We start from the raw sequence: 26,437 nt of genomic DNA, 5'->3' as shown, positions 1-26,437 counted from the left end.
ATCTGCTAAGTTGTTCACTTTAAAGTTTACTTGAAAGTAGCCATTATACCAGTCAAAATTGGAGCTTCTGTCATTCAAAGTAAAAGTATAACCACTCTTTGTTTGTCTTGCTCCATCATCTGGTTGAGTAAGTGGTGTATCTAGTTGAATTGGTATATGTTCATAACGATTGCAGTATTCAATATATATGCAAAAAGCTTCTAAACATTATATTATTACTATTTATTTTATTTTAACAATCTATTTATTCGCTTACTATATTTATTTTCTTTTAATCTTCTTTGCCCAGAACCAGAAAAAAGTTGATTTATTCTTATATTACTGTCTGTTATAGGTTTTTTTGTTTTCTACTTTATTTTCTACTTTATTTTCTTTTGATAATTCTTTCATTATTATATTTCCTGTTTGTGGTGTTTCTTTATGTGGTTTGATTTTTTCTACCACCTTATTTACAGTGTATTTTCCAATTTCATCCCCAGCCCTTTTGCCCCAGTCTCTAATGCTTGTTTCCCTGCTGTTTCTAGTGCCTTTACTGCAGCTGTTTTAATACTACTTGATGCGACTTTTGATGCAACTTTTGATCCAATATTTGCTAACACATCAAATATTCCAGATCCGGTGGCTAAAGTAATAGGTAAACCAGTATTAGGTAAACCAGTAAGTCTATCATAATGCTCATATGTTCCACTATGCATATTACACTTTTTCCCATTATATTATTTACTTTTGTTTTAGTGTAAAGGCAAAACTTGTATCTATCTAAGTTAACTACCTTACCAAAAGGGTCCGTAATGTAAATTTTAATAGAATTTATAATTGTTTTTTATTCACTTCACAAAATTTAATTCTCTGGGGTTCTTTTTCAAAGGGGTATCTTCTTGTTAAATTGGCTGTACTTAAATCATAAATTATATCGCCGTTTTTTCCATCAACAATTGAGTCACTAATTAAATCACAGTGAATGTATAATGTATCAATAGAATTTGTTATGTTTGGTAATAAAGATCTATACTCTGTTTCAGTAATAAGTTTGTCTTCAAAACCAATCAATGACCAAAATTGGAGTCTGTTAAAACTTTGACTTTTTGTATTTCATCGTCTATCAAAGTTCATAAGTCTTGTAGTTTTAAAGAATGAGTTTGTACTTGTGTGTCTAAAGCATCATATTGAGTACCTCGCTGAGTACGATCTTGGTTTGAAATTATGTTTAATTCTGCTTGTAACTCATCTGCGTCAATTAATTCGTATGTCATTTGTTGAAAATTTTCCCTTAAGTTTTCCATCCCGGTGGTTATTTTTTTTTTAACTCTTTAACTAAACCCTGTTTGGAAGCTTTGTCAGATTTTTCAGCCTCCTTGTTTGCCTTAACTAGCTCATCTATTTGTTTGTTTACACTCTCCTGTGTTTTCTGAATAGTTGATCTGCTAGACTCTATTTTTAATTCAAGTTGTGTAATACCATCATTTGTTTGTTTTGTTAAAGTGGCAATCATACCTGGTAACTTCTCAATATCATACTTGTTTAAGGATTTGCGGATTTGCGTAAACACATAGCGTTTGTTAACACAATCATCTGATTCCTCGGGATCTCCAAGATTTGTTATTTTATTATTATGCATGTCAATATCACTATATAAAATATTTACCTGGTCTGTTCCCTTGTGAAGGTAGTTAACTAAATTCTCCTTTGTAACGTAGTCTGATAACACAATGTCGTGTCTAAAAATATTTTGTGAACTTGTCTCATTGCTTTGTAATTCTACGGAAATGTTATTAAATAACCCCATTATATTATATTGTTCCATAAAATATTCTTTTAACTAGCTTCCTTGGTTTGTCTAAATAAATAAAATCAAAAGGTACTTTAAATGCAGAATTGTAAAGAGATTTATCAATATTTTGCTCAGAACAAACACTATTTGTCTCTCGGTTTGATGGGGACTCGAAAAATATGTAATGGGAACAATTTAATCTTATGTATTTTGGTGTTTTGTAATATGATTGAGAAAGATAACAAACGCAGCAGCTTTTATGCCTACCCTGAATAAAGTAATCAATTATGTCGTTTTGATTTTTCTCGCAAACATAATCATCAAATATTACTACATTCTGTTGGTCACAATTCATTTCTGTAACAGGTATTATTTTATCGCTGGATGTGTGTATTATGTCTTTAAGCAATATTTTATTCTTTCTTGCAATCTTGTCCATTTTATTAATTAAATGCTGATATTTTGACTCTTCCAAATTCCTTGCATACAAGTATCTTATCATAATAAATCAATGGTTTTAATAGCATATGAAGAAGTGTATTAATCTTCCCAGAACCACTGTTGCCAAATATCAATACTCTAAAACAAATCTGTGGCATGTAATCATAAATTTGTTTGAACGAATCATGTTTTTGTTTATCGTCATAATGTGGAATTTCCATTATATTAATTTTAATAATTAAAATTGGAATTAAAAACTTAATCGTACTTCTTTTAAATCAAAAGGGGGTCAAACTTGTCTTAAAATGTGTCCCAAATAGATAAATGTTAAAGGGTTAGCCTGTAAAAGGCTTGGAATAGTAAATTAACTGTAGTAGTATGTATTTGTTTGTCGCTGGGTAGTTGGCTTATTTGGAGTTTACTAGAATCGAGTGCCGCGAGATAGTAGATTTACAAAGCATTATATGGTCAAGTTGATTTACAAGGAGATTTACAAGGTATTAAATGGTCGAGTACCCAGCCATATTACATTTGCCACACTACTTGGTAATCTATTTTAGATCTACTATCTCGCGGTGCTCGCATCTAGTAAGGTCAAAATTGCCAAACTGCGCTGTGACGAACATAATACATACTACTGCCTTGTTTATTTTATACTTCTCAACCTTTTAATCCTGGTAAGCATTGACCATCTATTTTTGTTTCAAATATCAACACAATTGCTATAAATTAAAACTATAAATATGTTACTCTTAGAACATCAATGCGATGGAAAATCCGAGTCACAATTCCAATGAAACGTTTAGTTTCTTTGAATAACCCACGCAGAATTAATGCGAAGATCCAAAATCAGTTCACAACCTTTATATTAAATTGTCACGTTATTGAAATAAATTATGTTGATAATTAACTTGCTAAAACACTAAGTTAAGTGATTTTAGTCCGCTTTCGAGCAACTCGCACACCTCAATTCAACCGAAACACTAAGAGTGCTCATGAGTGCATTGCTAAAAAGGTTATCTATCGAGCACTCTTGAGATAAATCCTATGCAACAAAGCCTTTCGTAACCCCCCGTGGCTAGCCTCACTATCTTTTAACCCGACACATGTTACAAAGTTCATAACAAGAGTATGTCAAACTGGACAGATGTGAGCAATTTAGACGCAAATACAAAACATGCTTATGTGTGTAATTTTGTACTATAGGATTCCATAGCAGTCGAAAAAACAACTGCAGTTTTTTTTTTCTATTTTACACACAATATCAATAACTTATCTTCAAACATCACTAAAAAACGCATCAAAGGTATCATTAGTTTCTTTTCGTCTCATCTTTTAACGTTTTGCTTATGAATAGTGGCTGAAACTAACTGCCTACTGCAATGTCTTACTTCGACAGATACCGAATTGTAAGTCCGATAGTTACCCAATTGTAAGTCCGACAGATACCGTTTTGTTACTCCAAATTGTTAATCATAGAGTAACCCAATTGTTAGTCAATCTGACAGTTACCCAACTGTTAGTCTGACAGTTACCCAATTGTTACTCTAACATGTTTGCCAATTGTTACTCTAACATGTTTGCCAATTGTTACTCTAACATGTTTGCCAATTGTTACTCTAACATGTTTGCCAATTGTTACTCTAACATGTTTGCCAATTGTTACTCTAACATGTTTGCCAATTGTTACTCTAACAGTTACCCAATTTTTAGTCTGACAGGTACCCTATTGTTACTCTGACAGTTACCCAATTGTTACTCTGACAGTTACCAAAGTGTTACTCTGACAGTTACCAAACTGTTAGTCTGACAGTTACCCAATTGTTACTCTGACTGGTACCCAATTGTTAATCTGACAGTTACCAAATTATTACTCTGACAGTTACCCAATTGTTACTCCGACAGTTGCCCGATTGTTACTCTGACAGGTACCCAATTGTTCATTTGACAGTAACCAAATTGTTACACTGACAGTAACCCAATTGTTAGTCTGACAGTTACCCTATTGTTTCTCTGACAGTTACCAAACTGTTAGTCTGACAGTTATCAAATTGTTATCCAGTTGTTAGCCTGGCGCCACCTAATTGAGTCCGACAGTTACCATGTTGTTAGTCTGGCATACGCCTAATTAAGTCCGACAGTTACCCAGTTGTTAGTCTGGCATACACCTAATTTATTCCGACAGTTATTCAGTTGTTAGTCTGACATACACCTAATTGAGTCCGACAGTTACCATGTTGTTAGTCTGACATACACCTAATTAAGTCCGACAGCTACCATGCTGTTAGTCTGGCATACGCCTAATTAAGTCCGACAGTTATCCAGTTGTAAGTGAGACATTCACCTGATTGAGTCCGACAGTTACCATGTTGTTAGTCTGGCATACGCCTAATTATGTCCGACAGTTACCCAGTTGTTAGTCTGCCATACACCTAATTGAGTCCGACAGTTACCCCGTTGTTAGTCTGACATACACCTAATTGAGTCCGACAGTTACCATGTTGTTAGTCTGGCATACACCTATTTATGTCCGACAGTCACCAGTTGTTAGTCTGCCATACAACTAATTGAGTCCGACATTTATCCAGTTGTTAGTCTGGCAGTTTATCTACCAAAAACATTGAAAATTATTCGCCACAGGTTAGACTAAATGGACAATGCCTTAAACGCATATAAAAATGTTGCACCAGTGTATTTTTATGGATACACAATTAAGAGAAGATAATCAGCTAAAACTGTTTTAGGCAACCTTCAAAACCTCTCAGTGACTCTTAATGTAAACAGCGTTTATCACTTGTTTATGTCTTCCCTTATATAGCGTGCAAGGTAAAACAACTGTACGTGATCTGTTAAAACAAATAATGATGCGGTTTTTATAACAATTAACAGTTATTAGAGCATATGCATACAATCGAATCATTGCTCTTGGAAGTAATAAAATTTAAATGCTTGAAACATACGTGACACTATCAGTGAGAGAAAGCGTGCTTTTTTTGTCTTAATAATTATATTGTAAAAAGGCCTCCAAGACAGTTTTTTACCCATGGTCAATAAATCAGAATAAAAAAGCAACACTAATGAGAATATACCTGCCTTTGCGAAAACTGTGTATGAAACAACAAACTTTGAGAATTCAACTGTTTATCCTATTTTACTATTGTTATTTTTAATAAGGGTACACGCGAAAAAGTAAATTAAGATACATCGAACACCGTATACTAACACAAATCAGTAGCTGTATTCCGTTAAGATACTTCGACGAAATACAGTTACCTACTACCAGGAGATATAGATGTGCGTTCCTGAAGGAGAACCGCATTTCTGATCTGTATATTTACGATCATCCTGATCAAAAGCTTTATTTAGACTATATTTTTGTACCAATTTAAGTTTCTATATTATCATTATCATCGTCATTATTTTCATCATCATCATCATCATCATCATCATCATCATCATCATCATCATCATCATCATCATCATCATCATCATCATTATCACCACCACCACCACCACCACCACCACCACCACCACCACCAACACCACCATCATCATCATCATCATCATCATCATCATCATCATCATCATCATCACCACCATTATCATCATCATCATCGTCGTCGTCCAGATCCAGTATTCAATATTGATCTTATCCTTATCCTTAGACATGCCTCAGTGATTCCATTTAGCCTTTTGGTCAGATAAATATACAGGCCAATAATAACACTTAGTTTCTTATCTTAAATTCAAAATCAATCTATGTTACTTTTTGAATACCGGTCCAGACTCTTAACTTTGCCATTCATCGGGGGATTTCGAAAAAAAACATGGAACATAATTTTCGCACATAATGGGACGTATTCCGTTTTTGATTTGCGTTTCTACCTCAAAGGTCAATGTCATACTGGGAGATCTATCATTATGAAATCATTGATTTATGCGCATAGAATATCAGTGGTCGTGTCCGGAATATAACTTTGTCAGGCACTGGGAGTTCCCGAGTTCCTTCAAATAATCTCAAAAAATGTATATTTGGAATTTGTAAACTGACAACATTGCTCACTTGTTTATAGATTAGGAACAGTCATGACCGCAAGACGCTTCGATTTATTGACTTTTCTCAAAATTACTCAATTGTTTAAGTCCAGTGTTTGTTCTTAAAATACTTAAAGCTTAGTGAAGATCATGGCTGCAAAGTGCTTTGTTCCAATCACCTTCAGCATAGCTCACTTGCGTCTAATATCGTGACAATCCCTGCACAAAGGCGCTTTCTTGCATCGACCATTCTCATTACTTCTTATTTGCTTATAGCGCATTGAGTACCATGGCCGCCTGCCGTTATCTGTGTTGACCATTCTCAAAAGTGCTACATTGCTTACAGTTTAGTAAACAGCATGGCAACAAGGCGATTCTGGCGTAAAACAGTTTTTAAATCATTAAACATATTGTCCGCAAGGCACTTTCTTGCACCTTTTTCAAAACTAATCCGCTTGAGAAAAAAATTGGACATCAAAATATAAAATAAGATAATTCTTTTCAGAAATAATTACATTTTGTCTTGCATTTGCATTGATTTAAGTACGGTCAACATTCATAACAAACTATGGGCATGAACATAGACATTCGGTGTTTCTTTTTTTCTTTTTATTAAAACAAAATCAAAACAAAAACATCGTACTGTAAAGAAGAAGAACAACACTTAAACAGCGTTCATTATTGGTTTACAAACTGTGAAGAATACATTCATCATAGAAAACCATAAAACAATCATTCCTCTTCATGCAGGACTTCGCTATGCTTTGATGCCAGGCTTATCAAATGAACCTGTATTTGCTCATCACGCCGTGTTTTAATGTATCGGTGATTGGAAACACTCCATATCGAAGTTGATGACGCATTTATATTTGCTTGCTGAAAAGAAAGTAATCCTCTGAAATTGTGAAAGTAAGAAATCTTACAGTTAAGCATATATAATAAGGCTGACAATAATGTATCAAAGGTATTTAAGTACTATAAATTCATTCACCAACATTCATCTGGCACAGGTCGATTTAGTAAAGGTTCAATATCGTGCAATCATATAAACTTATAATAATGAAATCGCTACACATTATAATAGGTCAAAACTAAGTGAAAAGAGGAAAAAAAATATCACCATTGTTTGTGCTTTCCAAATGACTTTCAATATTGAAATGAAAAACGAACATTCGTTAACAGTCCTATAATGAATCTAGACTGACACTCATATTGGCTGTTATTTGAAACACCGTGGCTTCATTATGAACATGGAAATCTTAACCATCTTATTTCATCGAAGCATATACATCCACTAGTAAGGCTTCAACGGTATGCCAACAATTTTTCCCATTCCTGCAGAAACCCTTTTCCTTCCAAGCTGATAAAGCTTGTTGTTGGTCTTCGTAAAACTAACAAGCAATAAGATATATCTTATTTCTCATATTTTGTTTATGAATTATGACGAGCATCATAAAACATCCCTTAAATCATCGATTAAAATACATTACAATCCGGGTTTTGGCATGTTGATCCAGCCCAACCATCAAGTAAATTAATCACAGTATAGCCTGACGAAAATGAATTCACTTTGTGCCATTTATGAAGATCACAGTCAGTATCTCTCGTTTCAGCTGCCTTTTTGATGGGTGAAAGCGGAAACGTTTACTTTTATTTAATGTAACTTAGAACTTGATTATGCCAGCATTCGATTTGTTGATATTAAAATGTTGAATGAGTAAGGTTTAAAAGCATTTACTATGCGTACACAGAATAAAACTAGATATTACTAGACATAAGAACTAAATTATCTCATTTGATGCTCTGGTTGAATGTATGTTATAATATGGATCGGAGATCTGGGGAGTAATAGTGATTTAGATAAATTTCATTTAAAGTTTTGAAAACATGTTCATGGTATAAAGCACAAGACATTAAAGGCTGCCGTTTTGGCGAGCTCGGGATGTTCCCCTTGTCAGTAGTTTATAAAGAGCTTAGAAATATTCCATGAAAAAATTATAATTGAATCAATTCTCAATAACACTTCTTATGTTTACAGGGCAATACAATATTTATCATTATGCAATCATAAGCCTACCCAGCTTTAATACGGCTTCTAGTGCTATGTCCAAATTGTTTAACAGTCTGACATATGGAAAGGCGCTTGTTGATGTTTATGATAACTCAAAGAGTAAGTGACAAATATATTCAAACCTTGTATGAATCTCCACCTAAAAGGGAATACTGTTGTAAATTCAAATAATACTTTTTTTATTTGAATAATATTCAACCGACCATCTTAAGCAAGTATCCAGATAAAAATTATCATCTCGTTCCATTCTTATTGAGATGATTGCTAATGGGTTTTCTATTTGGTTTTCGTGTTTTATCTGAATTATTAAAAAGGGGGATGAAAAAAACTCACATGCTTATTGACAGAAAAAGATATTTCATTTTCATACTCCTGTACGCTTAAACATTAATATTTATGTCTGAGTAAGATTTGATTTGTTCAAATATATTAAGATGATGTCTACCTTAATAGATTGTTCTTTAGTTTATTATTAAATATTAAAAAGTTTCCTTTTTATTATTTTTGCAATATTTTCTATACGTCATATTACTTTCAGTTACTGTTTCAAAAATAACGCAATGCTAATTAATAGACCTATCCTGGACATCGCTAATAAAGTAAGGCGTTGTTGAGAGCAGTATATTTATCATGATCAACAAATGTAATTATTATTCACGGTTCAATCAAGAGAACATCTATATTTGCCTACATTCCACACAAAATTGAATAAGGTGATTCATTGATGTCTCTGTTTCCTTAACTTCGGGACACTTTTACTATTTAGACGGTACAGATCGAAATCAAGTAGCAAACACAAAGATTAGGGTTAGTTTTGGGGTTGTGCATCAACTAGTTCAAACTACAAGTTAACCCGTCTTTCACTGAACATTTTAAGGAGGTTACCAAAACATCAATTGAAAAAAGCTGTTTTAAAGAATGTGCTGATGCGTCGTTGATGGTGATGTGGTGATGTGATATGTTTCTGCATTGTTTGTTCGTTTTGAGGCACTCGTTCGGTTTCTTTTGGGCCCAAGCCCCGTTCCTCCAACGAGGATTCATCTTTAAATATTTGACCTCTGAGCATGTCCCTGTCGTTCAATATTTTAAAACACCTCCACTTCACAAATTGAGAAGGGGGCTGTTAAGTGGGCTATATAGGCATCACACTGGTCCCGATTTTGTATGCTTCTTTCTTTCTCATTCATGATCGGATCTCAAAATTATTCGACCGATGTGACCACGAAAGGGGAATGTTTCACAAGACCCGTGTTCCTATTGAAAATTAGTTATTGAACTGTCCATTTTTCCCATCTATGGTCGGATTTTAAAATTATTCGGCAGAAATGCCCACCATAGTAGGAGGCTGAGAAACCATAAGACCGGTGTCCCTACCTTCGAGGTCAAGTTCACACCAACCTTCTGAACTTGCATGATTTGCTACAGAAAAATGTTCGTGTCCGGACAATATTGTTGTCATACAATGTGGAATGACAAAGTTTATTGGCAGAAATAACCACCACAGCATGAGGACAGTGTCACTTTTTCAAATGTCAAGGTCATAAACGCCTTCTGACTGACTTAGGATGTTTTGCTATCAATCAAAACTTTTTGATGACATCATATGTTCCTTTCATAACGTTATCATACAAGATCAGATATTTTTAAATTGTTTTGCAAATATGACCACAAATATATGAGGACTTGTCGCGCACAAGACCCATGCCTATATATTTGAGGTAGAGTTCACAGCAATCTTCTAAACCTTTTTGGTATGCAACACAACATTCATAAACTGATTGGCCATATCCCTTATCTTGATAAACAAGAAACGTATTTAAAAATGACTTATAAAGAAATGGTATCATAATGTTTGATCTTCTTTTAGAATGGTAATTAGTAATGCATTTTCCGTGAACCTTACATGACTTCGTTTGCTTTTTAAGTAACCTCCTTCGGCTCATATATCTGCCCAGCCATATCATGAGCAAGAAGTTTATAAGTTATATTACCGTTATGTTTGTATCTTCGGGTTGAAGAATATAGTACTTTATGTCAAGTTTACCTTGATTGGGTTCGTTTACTTGTACACTCTCCTCCTTCGGCTCATATCTCGGCCAAGCCATCTCAAGAACAAATAGTCATCAAATCTGAAATAATAAAAACTTTAAATCCCATTTATTTTGGCTGGATTATAAAGACAGCTTTCAGGCTTGTTGTCGTTTTTGGTAGGTTACGAAACCGTAGCTCGAATCGGCTCATATCTCGATCCAGCTATCTAAAACAAATAGCATCAATTTAAGTTAGATTTAAAAGACAACTTTCATTAAGAATTGGTGTGGTTTCCTGGTTAAAGGGTCATTTCACTGTGATAAAAATGGGTTTTGTTAGAGTGTAACAAGGTTTGTTTCATATTTAACGGAGCTTTTCTTTGAAGTTAGGTTTTATGAGAGTTGGAAAAGCGTCATTATTTGATTTGAGTCCGTTTTATAACACCTTAAACCATGTTGGTTGCATAACTTGCAAAACTCTAATGCACGTTGTTTGTATGAACTCAAAACACTAAACCATGTTGGTTCTATAACCTGAACACTTTAAACCGTGTTGGTAGCATACCCTAAAAGCTATCAATAACGTTGGTTGCATAACCTAAAAACTTTATACCATATTGGTTCCATAACCTAACGATTTTGAAAAGGTTTGTTTCATAACCTCAAGCTCTTAGCCAAATTGTTGCACAACCTTAAAGATGCACTCTTACTCCCAGTAAGATTTACCACAATTGATAATATTGCTTAAATATTCCAAAAGGAATGAATAAATGTCGTAAATAATGGTTCTTATGAAGGATACCGGGAGTTTAATTTGAAAGCAATGAGCATAAAACATGGTATTTCTACCTTAAGAGACTATAGTAGACTACAGTAAATCTTTTAGCATTCACCAATCATTCAATATTTTTGCGCTTTCTACCATTAAATACACGGCTACAATCTTGTTTTGAGTAATTGATATTTTCCATAAATGCATTATTAAATAAGTAGTTAAAGGTTTATCACTTAAAATTTAAGTTTGTTATACATGGTTATGTATTGATTTTGAATAAGAGTGTCACTTTAATCTATACTTGGTTCAAACTCTAGGATGTTCAAAACTGAACTTTTCTCCACGCGCAGTTATTCGATTTGTTATTAACGCTTGTATAAACGGTTTTTTGATTTAAAAATTTGTATTCCTTCCGGAAACATAAAATTTAATGACACGAAAACTTCAAGCTTAAGCTTTGCGTTGGTTAGATGCATTCCAAGATTTGCACAAATGAGAGAAGACTTCATTTTTCTCAAAAATTGTAATCGCTTTCCTTCAAAATCACACGTGAAACATTTCTACAAACTCAACCAAAATTACAATAAAAAAGAAACACAAATACTGCTTCAATAATACAGTTTAAACTACAGGATAATCCTATTTTAATATTATATAGAAGAATGAAACTGATAGTAGAAAAACCTGTACTTGTTTGCAATTGATAAAGTATCTTTATTTGTCCATGTCCTCACGTCACTAGCTTTCAAGACATGTCGTCAACAGATACTGTACTGGTTCATTATAAAAAAGGCCACCGATCTTTATTCAACTACCAGGCGGCATTTATGATATGAAAAAATACTTAAAGGCATATCTTTTCTCCAGAAATATCTTGAGCTTAATTAAGTTTTTGACCAGAGGTTATCTTTCATAACACTCCTCAAATGGAACGAGTAAGGAACGCCTGCTATCTGTTCAAGCTATGTTTTTGTCGATAATCATCGCGCGGAGGTCGACGACAGCAAGCACAATGAAAACAATTTTCATTTTTAACAATCAGATTGTCCACCGCAACAAGCCGACGGTACCAAATCGCTTACGCCGACTTCAATCCCCATTTAGTTGCTTCATCGAAACCAGTCTGATGTTTATAATAATGGAACTTGCTGCAAATATCTTTATCGAAGTGAATTAACACGTGATTATCAAAATTTGTTTTCTCTTTCATATTCAAATTTAGATAGCATATTTTGTTTGCCTACCACTATGTTAATATTAGTTTGTAGGAACTAGTATTGCTTTAAGAGTTATTGTTATGTTAATCTTTGTTAATATCTTATCATCATATCAATACAACCAGAACTAAATTAATTGCGGAATTGTTCCGTAATCACTTTGTCGTATGCAAATAACCGAAAAACAAAATCCAAGTGCATATTAACCAGGAAATAAACGGTTATTTCTCACGTACATAAAAATATCAGACACCTGAATTAATTTTTAAGATTTTTTTCTGACATTGTTTTCGCATAATTTCAGAACACGCAATTTTGGTTTCAACAAGGGAATTCCATGAATGTCGTTATTACTATTTTGATAATTAGTGGACCCATTTGAATGCATTTCCGACGGATCAGTATAGAAAAATATTGTTTTATGAGGAATGAAAATTAACATATGAACGAAATAGACATTTCAATCATCTTATGTCGGCTCCCAATTTGATTGTGTCCTCCTCGTACCCATTAATGTATTGTCCGGTATTAGAAATATTTATGAATAATGATTTTCTTTGTCCGTTGGTGAATTATCCTACAACGTTTCAAAGGAGTCTGAGCTGTAATTGTTGTTAAGTTTGCACACCAAAACATCAACTGCGTATGAAAAAAATGCTTTCTATATTAAGTTCTGGTTTCTCTTTCAAGCTCCTGCTTCATTCTGATGAGTTATCCTTGTCATCTTGAACGCTCTTTGCGACCTATTTGTTTTTTGGAAATCTTTGGCTGATACCTACTAGTATTTGTCTGTTTGAATCACACGACCAATAACTATTTGACTGTTTGGGAAGCCATGTCGTAGACATATTTGTGGCCAAGACCTATTTATTTGTCTGTGACCCTAAGGATTTTAAATGTCACGACACATATAAATAGCAAACATAAACGGAACTATTGTTATAACACATCGTGTTTTCAAGTTCAAACGTAACGCGGCCATTTTAACAACATGGTCGAAAGTGAATGTTCGTAAGATATTCGACGATCATTATATGCAGATCTGAATGAAGTTCGTTAGTCAATCGTTATTACTCGATGACGCGAATTCGCATTCGTTTCTTATTTGACGAGCTGCTCAAGTTTGGACTAATGTTACAATCATTTTCGAATTAGTAAACAGTTGACTAGATAGAACTAAATGTTTTAAGCTGAGAAAACGTTCTTCGTGCTCATCTCCATGGTTCTTTGAATATCATGCTTCTGGATATTTACCTGCTGCTGGTGGTGTGAGTACAATAAGGTCATGTTATGTGATTAACATTAGCCAATGTTTCCTAGTTATTTTTGACAGGCTATTTGATCGACGAGAGAGGAGTTCATAGACTATATATTGTACTACCAGGAAGATATTGAAAATATAACAAAGCTTTTTATCATTGAAATAAAATAAGGTTCTAAGTACTGCTGATTCGAATGTTTTATACGACATTCCTGATAAAAACGCAATATTTATAACCCTTTGATTATATGCATAATGGGTTAAATCAAAATGTCAGCGCAAACAAAGCTGGGGCACAATTTCAACGATTTCATTTCAGAATTGATGTTACGTTTGCATATTTTTTTTGCGTTTTCGGAAAACTAAAATTATCTGTCTTTTTATAACCGTTTAAGGCATAAACTATTAGGAATAATTGTTTGTGTCAGTGTAAGATGCAATAAAATTATAATCAATACTTATGTGAAAAACTACAGAAACCAAAAAGTAAATATTTCACTGGAATGGATTTTAGTACGCATTCGGTGAAATAGTTCACAAACTAACACTGCACAAATTATTGTCCTCTATACCAGCACACTTTTTCTTGTTGTTTACTTGTTATTGTTTATTAGCAAAATGAGGAGTCATTCTCATTTCACGGAATCTATATCACTTTTTGCTAACTGCATAAGTGACAAGTCATGACCAAATAAAACCGTCCTGTGTTTACATGTAAAGATGTAATATTAAAATTTTAAAAGTAACTCTTAAGCGGAACTTACGTAAGGCCGTCTATTCCCCGTGATGCTCCCTTGTCATAGGACGGGATAGTGTCACTGCTAACCAGGGGTTGTAATATCGCCATCTGACATTCGTTCGGACAATAAGCTGACCTGGATGATAAGAGAAGCATATTGAAATATACGGACACATTACGTTGACATTACGTTCTATGTAATTTGTATTGTACTTTTCTTAATCCGTATAATCCAATAGTATAACTTTCTTCATTGGATTAATCATTTTTACCATTACTTAATCATATTAACCTTCCAGAAGGCATTTTAAATTGTAAACTGATAAAATTTTCCTGAATTGATCGCTTTCCTCAATCTACTGTCAAAACTGATACCTAAATGGTTGAGCTTTATGCATTACTTTGAATAAACTTACTTTTAAAGTGATCGTTTTTTGATTTCTACTTACTCTTCAAAACACAACTCTTCACACACTTTTCGTAAGGCTATAATTGTGTTTTCTTTAGAAGCATTTGAAGATTCCATGTTCTGGTCCGCGGTACCAAATGTTATCACACATAATAAACCAAGGTACACCACTGTCAAGACACTGAGCTTTAATTCTGCCATTTCTTTGCTGGAAAGAAGTCATTGCATGGAATCAAACTTATGTTTAAACTGTTTGCTACTGAGTTTGTTTCTGTAGTTTTTCGAATAAATATTGTAACTTTATTTTGGGGTTTGTTTTGGTGTTGTTTGGAAACTCGAGCCAAGAGCAGATAATGTGCAAAACAAGTTTAAATATATGTCAAACTTAAAGGTTCCCTTAAAAAGCTATTTTAGAGCAATGACACCAACGTCAAATGACCATCGCTTCAAACAATTAGCTATTCGTAAGTGAAACCCTAGTCAAATATAAGGTTACTAGAAATTTATTATGGAAAGATATTATGATTTGAATGAAATCAAATATGCAATAGAAAACAACAGGAATGATCCCAGGCGCTTAGTCTATCGTTATTTTTGAGAATATTTAAACTTAATCCTGTGAAAAAGGTTGTGTGTCTTATATGACGATTTTAGAGGCTTTATATCCACCGTATATTTCATGTCGTACTTGTAATTTAGCAATCCCCACACAAAAAACAACATTTATTGGTGTTTTATAAATATGTGACCTAAATCTTTTAGAATGTTCATTTAGTGACTTTTGATAAGAAAAGTTTTTTCCATAAGTATATCTCTGAAGCATCCAGGTGATTCTTCAAGATTAACATTTAAGACCAAACTATTAATGCCATAATAAATAGGCCCTTGTAAACCCATGTGTTCAAGCTCATTTAATGCATATGCGTTACATGCAGTAATTCTTTTCACCATTCAAAAGGCAGAGAAATGCCTTCTATGACAAAACAATATTAGCAATAATTGAATATTTTCATAACTTAAATAAAAATGTCACGTTCTCTGTAAAAATGAGTCCTGTTAGGGTATTTACAAACAGCAATGACACACTTCAACCAAAATATAGGAATACAGAATCAACGTTTTGCAAAATGAAAAAAAGATACAAATTTAAGAACCTTTTCGAATATATGTAAAATTAGCTATGATTGCGCGTTTTTGAAACCGCGCAAAATGAAACAGTCACGTTTACGAAAGCATGACTCAGTTTCGAATAAAGTCATTTAATTGCATTTATAGACCATTTTATTATTTCACCCTTTTGTAAATCTTCATAATTTGATATTGTATCAGTTGCGGAATCTAAAATTCCTTTAAATTTTAGGCCAATATTGAAAAATAACTAATAATAATCACTTTGATTCTTAAATTTTACGCTTTCATCACGAGAAAGTTCAGTTATATTTTGAGACATCAGAATGAGTTGCAAACCAATAACCAATCATCCAAAACTTAATTTATTTATTTCAGGGAGATACACAAAATACATCAACATTTGAAAAAAATACTACATGAACACGCCCATTAGCTAAACATTTAACAAAGACCCTGTTTTTACCCAACAGACACTAATTGAGAGGCACATAGCATGGACAGAATACAGATAGACCATACATGATTCCATAACTGTAGGGGTCACCGCCTTGTGTGCCACACATCTAAACGCATAATTGTATTCAATTGTATGCATAAACCAACCTCATCAAGTTCAATATGAAAAATATCGCATAAGAAATGTCAGCCCTTATCATAATTAATAATATATTAATCATTTCCATACCAAAAGGGCGCCCTAAGAAAGCAACAGTGTTAATTCGAATTATTCTAGTAATATTAACACTGTCAATCCGCAAGGTATTTTCATGGTTATCTCTTGTGCATTGTTTGAGAGGGATTGGTTGGTCTTGTATCATTGATGCTGAACATTTCTTATTGTCGACATCGTAATTTGAAAATGTGAGTTCTTTTGTTCGAATTTCGATTCATTTACGCCACTCTATCACATGTCTGACCTTTGAATATTTGAACCCCCCTCAAACGTTAAACCCTCTCAAATGGCATGGAATGTCACATTCGTTACTATGAACTACGCCAATTGTGCTGATTGAGCACTTCATCATTTTACAGTGCAGAATTTTGTGCCTGCTGCGATGATTCTAGCTAGCCTTACCATATCAATCAACAGCCATATTACCGTTTTCTCTTTAGACAGAAAAAGCAAAAAAACGACCAATTTGAACAATACTAAAATATGGACCTACTTCTAAATGCAGTTCATAAGTTTGAATAATATCAGTTATACGTTATAAACTAAGGTTGTGCACACAAACTAGTTAAAAAAAACAGTATTTTTATGTTACTGACCGTTCCAATTCAGTACGGCGAATGAGCTCAGAAATATAGTAATCATGAAAAATTAATAAGGTATTTCATAGGTTCCTTAATATGCGTTTCCATACATATATATTCTGGCGAAAGGCAAATATGAACTGGGTCCGCTATATCAGTACACTAATTGTTGACAGTTGTAACGATCACTCGGCTCTGGATGCTGTTGAAATTACAATGGTAACTGATGAAAAGTGATTGTAACATGCAAAAGTATTCGCAAAACAGCCTAATGCATATTCATTTTAACGAGATTATGACAGTCAATTTATTATACATAACGGAATAAATAACGGTGGTTGCCAACGGTGAATATTTTTTTATCTCCGACATCATGGGCAATCCAAGCATAGCCTAAACCGTCTCGAAAAGTGTTTGTGTAATATGAGTTGCCCCAAGTACGACGACCTACACTCACGCACACATACTTTATACACCCAAACACAAACACGCATTCACTCACGCACGCAAACACACACACAATTAACTTGTTGTCAAGTACCGAAGTTTTTAATGATAACGACGCAGATAACTGAATATAAATATTACCATAAATATGTACAATCTTCATCAATTTATGGGATTACCATATTTATCTGTAAGCTCTATCTTAGTGAGTAATCATTCCTTCATACACAACGGGTGATATGTCAATTCCAGAAAATAACAGAGGTATCAACTAAGTGAATGCCAATCAAAGATATTATTTTCGTCTTTTACGAAATCAAACCAACAATGAGTTTCTCAACTCCACTCTTTCTCAACCAGCTCACGTCCTCTCATCTGCACTCTAGTTCCTTCCCTCGTCCATATCCGGATGCTCGTTGACTACCAATTTTATCTAACCTTCTATCATTTTCACAAACTCATTTCAGCGACACAACATGAACTACATTGTTTATTGAAAAAAACCCAGATACACCACCTTTATACACGCTTACATTTCATATATTATGGATACCTTGTTACAAATATATTGTGTTTCTGTAAATTAACAAACATATTTTCACCATAACCAATTTAATGATGACATTCGGTGAAACTGTGGATTACTTTGACGCATGTTAAACTATTACTATTGATAGGCATTGCAATTTGTATCATATTTTAATTTTAATTACAAACTATTTTTGGTAAAATCTATTCTAATGGTTGAATTCATTTTAACAGTGGCACAGAGATGACATCCGCAACACTTTATTTCTACTGTTGCCACAACATATTCTGGCCACAAGATCCTAAGTTGTTGCTACAAGTTATTAAGATTTGGCCACAAAAAAGAACGTTGTGGCCACAAGATAAAAAGTTGTGGCATTAACTTAGTAACTCGTGGCCACAACTTCTTGAATCGAGTCAACACTTAAGTAACCTTTGTTACTTAAAAACTTGCGACCACGAGTTATTTTATTGAGGTCAGCCAATCAAAACAGCTGCTTCATCTTTCACGCTTTATGGTTATAACACAGTTAGAACTCCTGATACTAACGCCATTTGAGAAAAATAAATGATAAAGACGAATACAGTGATAGTCTAACATCAGATTACTTTCATGAAGGCCTTTCTTATGACAATGTAGTCACTGTTTTGGGGGAAAGTCGTGGAATTTAAATAAGTTTTCTTCATTAGAACAGCGTGCTGAGCTCGTTGACGTTAAGACGCTCATTCTGTTGTTGACTTTGTCGAAAACTCGATCGAGCAATATAGACGCAATCATGTTTACAGAATCATGCGAAAACGATTCTTGGCGAATGGAATAAGCGTACGGACACAAGATGTGACCACCATTTTCCGTATATGCGACCCTATAGGAACAAATAAAGGACTGACTATATAAGTAAATGATGACGTCTTTTGGTTCAATTATAAAAAAAAACATATTGTGCAACACAAAGGGGAATATATCCTGTCATTTAAAGGTTTCAAAAGTGTTTACTCTTATAATTTAGTTGCAATTATACTCTTAGATTACCTCATTTTTGAAATTTGTTTAGCCGAGTCAATACAGGGACAGGGCTACAGATAGTTACGGACCACACCGGAATACGCGGTGATCATCCTTTGCCGTGACAGACCGTTGCTTTTATGTGTTTGTATATGGAGTGTGACATTACGGTATTACGGATACCTCCGGATATCTCTAACGGCAGTCATTGGTATACCAGTAAAGACATTGTGTAACGTAGGCAGGAGTTTCAAGGAGGAGCACCTGTAGCCATGGAAATCAGTTGTCACACCATAGTTGAAACCTTACTGGCATCGTTTGTCCTGCAAACTTATTGTCCGACTGATTTCCGGACAGCTCTTTTAATGACCTCTTTTGTGCTTAATTGGCCATTCGTGGTGTGACTGTATTTTATGTTCTACAGGTGTTCAGCATCTGACTGTCATACGGTATTTCTTCTTATCTGGACCAAATTATTAATGGCATATCGATGAATATGATAAACTCAAACCGTTTGGACGTATTGTGCATACTCACCTTTATATGTTGTTTCAGCAGGGAGATGTTGTGGTTTAAAACAACACCCGTGTAATTGCTCTTTTCACTCGAAACCGTAGAGAAATACGCTGCATATATGGTCAGGGTGATTTCGGAACTAAAAATGTGTTGTTTCGAGAAATGCAACGAACTTTCAGAAGGTACGACAAGACTTACATTTCTGACTCGGCGCACAAAATCAAGTCTTTTATCAATACATTTATTATTTCTAAATATTTTTGTGTATTTTTTGGCTACAAGGCGTATCATTAATATATGAATAGGATGATTAAAAACTACGAATGAATATAAAGCGTATTGCGTTGACCAATTCCGGTTATTGTCTACGTATTTCGCTTATCAACTGTATTTCGGTAAGACTAGTCTCACTGTTATTACAATCAAGCGGCAAATATGAAACGGCCGTTTTGATTGGATATTTTTTTGTCGTGGCCCTAATTTGTGCCATAACTTCGTAAGTTGCCGCCAGAATATTTTATTGTGTGGCCACATTTTATTTGTATTTTGTTGCTACAATTTTGTAGCCTGGGTCACAGCTTACTAGCCACAACTTACTAAGTTGTGGCCATAACATAAATAAAGTGTTACCGATGTCATCTTTGTGCCACCGTATGTTGACATGTGATAGCATGTTTAAGTTTCACATTTTAAAGACTTAAAATCCATGTGAATTATACGGTTTTCGTAACAAGTGGAAACACTTGCTATTGTTTAACAGCTGGCAAGTTTAAGTGTGTCTGTACATATATATATATAATCTGTAAACCATTAGAGTGTATATGAATATCATATATAGAACACATACACGAATTTCACCATTAACTGGGACACCTCTCGTATCCATATATCAAATTTCAATATAGTTTGTATATTTTCTGTACTAATATGTTCATTCTACATAGGTTCATAAAAGCTAATGTATACAAAAAACTCATTTTTTCTTGGAAATATTATTTTCAAAATGGATTTGTTTCGTAGAAAATGTTATAGAACTGACAAAGAAGATAAACAACGCTCTTTTCCGTTTTGTCGGAACATTTGTTAGTGGTCATTGTTCAACAACGATTTCTTTGATCGTGACAGTTGTCTTTCCGCCGGGAACATTTTGTGCTTGCTCAAAAGGGCAGCCTTTGATGTTGTGTTTTACACCATGTACATGTTTTCAAAACTTTAAATGAAATTTATCTAAATCACTATGTACTCCCCATGATTTTTCTACTTGTACAAAAAATATCCGTCTAAATAAAAGTGTTACCATACTTGTTCTGCACTTTGCATAATTTGAAAATGATAAGGAACGATTATGAGTTACAAAAGATAATTAAATAGAAAATAAATAAATCCAATAAACTGTATAATTAATCGACAAATTCAAAAGCATCTGGCTGTATGAATACCCACACATATTATACTCACCTAACTCCTTATCCTAGGCTGTATTCACGTATTTACTACAATGCTCTCTGAGTTCAGCGAGCGCTTGCAAGTGTTCAAATACCACGCGTTGGTTGAAGGAAAAACCGATACTGCCTAACTACAACTGGCTTGAAAATATCCAGAGCCAGATAAATCCCCATCTCGCTAAAAGGCTTTTTTAATTGGCACACCTTTGCGCTCAAACTTGTTCTATATAAAGGTACTGAAGGGCTATATTAATTGGCACAAATCTGCGCTCGTACGTCTCCTATATAAAGTTATTACACTACTCGTGTTTGAGTCGTCTTCGCAATCTACAATTATATATAAAAACACAATGGTGATAGCAAAGTAATACAACACTATGAAAAAAACAGATATTAATTAGACGGACATGATCAAATTAGATGAGATTGAACAAAACCTTTTACATTTCAACATTGAATATTGCTCGTCTTAGACAAGTTGAAGTTAATACATCTTGAAATTTAATCACAGACGGGCGTATATAATAACATCATTTAATATATGTTTTTCTGATAATGTCAAAACGTTGACAAATACATATAAAATGGAATTCGTCTTCTATATCTCTTGAGTTTCAAAATTAACAGAATCTTTTTTCACGTTGGATACATTAAGTTTAATGGGAATGAAATCCTGCTTTGGTGTCAAACAAGCCTTCGACATGCATGGATGCATCACTTTGCAATTTGAAACTTTACCGCCGCAATGTCACCACTGTGTTTCTTTAAAAATGTACGCAAAAAAGGCACCTGGCCTTCCAATATGATTATTAGTACTGTTTTATTTCCAGGCGAAGGAGCGTTCTTTACATCAGCGTATCACGGCTTTTGTATAAACAAGTATTAGTATAGCCTGAACTAAACTATGCCGTTACTTCACCTGGATTTGAGTGTCTTTAAGTAACTAAAACTTGGCCAGGAATCTGGTTTTTACACAGCAGAAAAAACTTGCTTAGTTTTATTGAACGTCCAAGGCCGTTACCCAAATATTTACCAATTACTGTTTAATAAATGTTGTCTAGTACGCAGCGTTGTTAGTCTTTTATGGTGTTTCTTTGTTCTCAATTCACGAGAATTTAAGCAGAATCTCGATGACAGCTTCTGAGGCTTCTGGACTCTCTGTAGTTTCCGTTCTTTTATTATTCTTGATATTTGTCCAATTTAGGTTTTAACAATTACGTATTTATAGCCCAAAAATAGAGAGTAATTACCAAATTTGTTTTCGTTCTTTCACGAACATTTATCTAACTATGCTGTTAACAAGCGAAAGTAACTTCATAGAGGGCAACGGACTAGGGGCAATGTTTGGAGATGCATTTCTATTAGCTTTAATGATCATCAGACTGAACATTTTCTCTTTTAATCATTCTTTTAGGCATGGTTAGAAGAACAATAAGACTTTTTTGTATTTTCGTGAACTTTTGATTTAGCTAGAAGGTTTAAATATAAATCAACCGAAAAGCCAACCGACGTCACAATATCGCCTAATTGAATATTAGCAAGAATATTGACACCCAGTACCTACGCAAAAGAGTCGGCTAAGAAGTAAATAATCATGAACGCTTGTGCACACAAACTGGTTTAAACGCCCAGTAAATTTACGTTTTACTGACCGTTCCAAGGCGGTACCTAACAATCCTTGATACACACACCTAGTTTTTTTATATATATTATGTATGCACTGTGCTGCTTGTGGAGTTTTGTGCTGTTCTTCCATGTTTCTTGTTTGTGAATTTATGTTATATGTCTTTGGCGTTTACCCAGTGCCATTCAACCGGGGTTTAAACATTTTGCTACTGAGCTTGTTTCTGTAGCTTTTTGCATAAAAATTAATGTTCATTCATGTCTGTATTCTTTTAAACGCTCCTAACGGAGGGGAGACCCCTCCCGCTACAGCTCCCATCCTGAGCATACTTTTACTGCTGTCGAGAACACATTAACATTGTGTCAATGTGTGCACAATTCAACTGGTAGGCTGAAGAATCGGTCATCAGTGGGGCTTGGATTTAGCGGAAAAAAGAGAAATGAGGGAATATTTTTGGGGAAAAGCATTTCATCCTTTGGTCTGTCTAAAGATGCACTCTTACTCCCAGATGAGATTTACCACAATCAATAATATTGATTTAATATTCCAAAAATGATGAATAAATGTCGAAAACAATGTTTCTTATGAAGGATACCGGGTTTAATTTGAAAGAAATGAGCATAAAACACGGTAGTTCTACCTTATGAGAATATAGTTGACCACAGTAAATCTTTTAGCATTCACCAGTCATTTAATATTTTTGCGCTTTCTGCTATTAAATACACGGTTACAAAATTGTTATCAGTAATTAATATTTTCAATAAACTCATCATTTAGTAAGTAGTTAAAGGTATATCAGTCATAATTTATGTTTGTTATACATGTGTATGTATTGATTTTGAATAAGAGTGTCACTTTAAATATAACACGAAAATAAATTAATTTCAAAAATAACGTTATGGTTTTAGAATATACTTTGACGAAAAGAAAATTATAGGCTGCCTCATAGATTTTAAAAGGGTAGGTTAAAGTTATAAAGATGGAATGCTGTCTGGATTGCTGATTCTTAAGACTAAATGTTGTATTTTCCTGAAGTTTAAATAAAACATTTGGCGAACAACATCATTTCCATTGAAATCATCTGTATACCATTTGCGTGTATATGAATATCATAATATAGGCTAAAATATCTTGCCGGTGTATTCATGGAATATAAGTGTATATTTGCTTACTTCATTCAGAAATTAAATGCTTCTTGCAGGGTTAAGACCGTAGCTAGACGGGTTTTTTCGTCCAGAGCATTTAGCGAGAGTGGTCTTGATACATACGCCCCAGGCATAATAGTATTCAAGAGTCCGTAGATTCATACATCAGAACACAAAAACATGCATGCCTCCATGGAAGTTTGCTTACACATAAATTACTCCGTCTGAATGTTTATATAAGTTGTAAGTTACATATTCACAAAGCTTAGTATGACCTCAATAACTGTACTTTTACAACAGGCATTAGACGTATAAACAATTTTGTTCATATCTGTATTGGCAAAAGAACATAAAATAATAACAAACACAGAAGCGTGTTATGCCTTATTTCTTATTTTCCCTGATTTATCCCTCATGATTCGCTAAATCCGAGCCAAATAATAATAATACAGCCTGCATTCTAGTTTATACCCGTCGAATTATGCTCAATTTGGAAATGTTGATTATTTTTTCACGGCCACAATAAAGTTTTCAAAGAAGATGTGCTAATACACACTTGTTAGGTCGGATTATGATAGTCTTTGCTTATATCAAAAAATCACCAGTATATCTATATATTACCTTGACATTGACACCATTTTTTACTGTAATAAACCATTTAATCACATGGCTTCCCTTCTTGTTCTCAGAGACCATATTGTGTCAGAAATCTATACTTTTAATCAATTTAGGAACTTTGCTACCTTGGTTGTCGTTTCAGTTGATTTACAGTTGGCTCATCTAGCTCAATCAAGATTTCCCCGAAAAAAAAAATGACTTTCACTTAATGTTTATTCTTTTAATCATGCCCATGGGTGAATCACATGGTTGAAGCAGTTATTTTTAATTTGGTGATCATTAAAGCTAATAGAAACGTCAGTAGAACTTATTCCGTTCTAAACTGTGTGTTTAAATATTGCCTTCTGCTAGTTTTATTCAATATTAAACCAAATTCAAAATCAGATTTTTTTATAAAACATAATGGTCGTTATTCTAATGTCACAAGCAGAACAAATCTTAGGTGACAAATGAAAACTGTTCAAACGAAACTATGGCCCAAACTATCTTATTGTAAGTGTATGTTTGTTACAAATTACTTCAAAATAAATCCATTTAAAGTATAACAATTCCATACATCAATATTCCAAACAGCGGCCTGTACAATACAATACAAAACAATTCAATACAATACAACACAATTCAATACCGAATACATTCATTACCGAATACAATACAAAAAAATACACTACACTACACTACTATAAAATATTTTACACTTCTACACAATATGCCAAACCTGTACACTGTAACGGACTTGAATCTCGAAATGAAAGAAGGCTACAAAATAAACTAACCTTTCTCTACATGATGTTTAAATCTCTTACACCTACGTATCTTTCAACACTTATTCCATTCCCAGTTTGAAATTCAATCTCGTACAATCTTAGAAACTCTACTAGCCTTCGGACTTTATCATGCTATTTTGACCAGTTATATAATATCCGGTCCTTGTCTATCCAAATACTATTGTTTGGGGTAAAGGAAGTAATTCTTCAATACATTTATTATTTCTAAATATTTTTGTGTATTTTTTGGCTACAAGGCGTATCATTAATATATGAATAGGATGATTAAAAACTACAAATGAATATAAAGCGTATTGCGTTGACCAATTCCGGTTATTGTCTACGTATTTCGCTTATCAACTGTATTTCGGTAAGACTAGTCTCACTGTTATTACCATCAAGCGGCAAATATGAAACGGCCGTTTTGATTGGATATTTTTTTGTCGTGGCCCTAATTTGTGCATTATGATAACCAGAAAGGTTCAGCACTGTATTCGATAAACTAAAGTTTTTTAATCTCCTACATAATTTAGAACAACTTTGAATCCACCGTTGACTTGACCTGTCCATTTCTCCCACTGTCATCGTTTCCCCGCCCCATCCTTCTTATTATTTGCATATTATTACTTATTCCTCTTCACCATTTATTTCAACTCACACCTAACATCTTATAACTCATATCCCATTGTTAATATTTGATGAAACATAATATTTTACATCATTAAATGCAGCTTAATTGGAAATTGTATAAGCTTTAACCTTTCTTATGCTGTATATTTATTGTTGTCTGCATATATCACGTGTCTATTTTCTTTTGTACAGCTGTCCAGGCATATACTTGGTGTATATGCTCATATTGTGTACAAATTGTAAATGAAATATCCGAATAAATATTGTTTAATCCAAATGTTCTTTGATAATCTATAAATATCACATGACTTTTTTCGGTTTCATCAATATCTATGGGAATACATATATAAAATCAAACATAATAATCGAATTAGATAATCTACGTAAGAGATTGACGGTTCGAGCCCAAACAGGGGAACCTTCCAATGACCTATCAAAATGTACACAGTACTGGTTTCTGACCAGGAAACAGAGTTGAGAGTGATTTATGTCAGCTTTCTTTACAATCGACCAAAAATTTAGTCAATTTGTTGGAAAGTATATATACTAGTATACGAAATATGAATATGTATAAGAC

At 33.8% G+C, this 26,437-nt stretch overlaps 1 long non-coding RNA gene across 1 annotated transcript; it reads right to left on the bottom strand.

Moving 5' to 3' along the window:
- Positions 1-6,897: 6,897 nt before the first annotated feature.
- LOC128233949 (uncharacterized) lies at positions 6,898-21,125 on the bottom strand. The gene is made up of 5 exons (XR_008260819.1): positions 21,090-21,125; positions 14,790-14,957; positions 14,366-14,476; positions 10,363-10,447; positions 6,898-7,142 (listed from the first exon to the last, which is right to left on the bottom strand). It is a non-coding gene; the product is annotated as an uncharacterized LOC128233949 (long non-coding RNA).
- Between the last annotated feature and the right edge of the window lie 5,312 nt (positions 21,126-26,437).

The sequence above is a fragment of the Mya arenaria genome, chromosome 5 (genome assembly GCF_026914265.1).
Source record: "Mya arenaria isolate MELC-2E11 chromosome 5, ASM2691426v1".
Classification (NCBI taxonomy): Eukaryota; Metazoa; Mollusca; class Bivalvia; order Myida; family Myidae; genus Mya; species Mya arenaria.
This window is presented reverse-complemented; position numbering and strand designations above follow the sequence as displayed.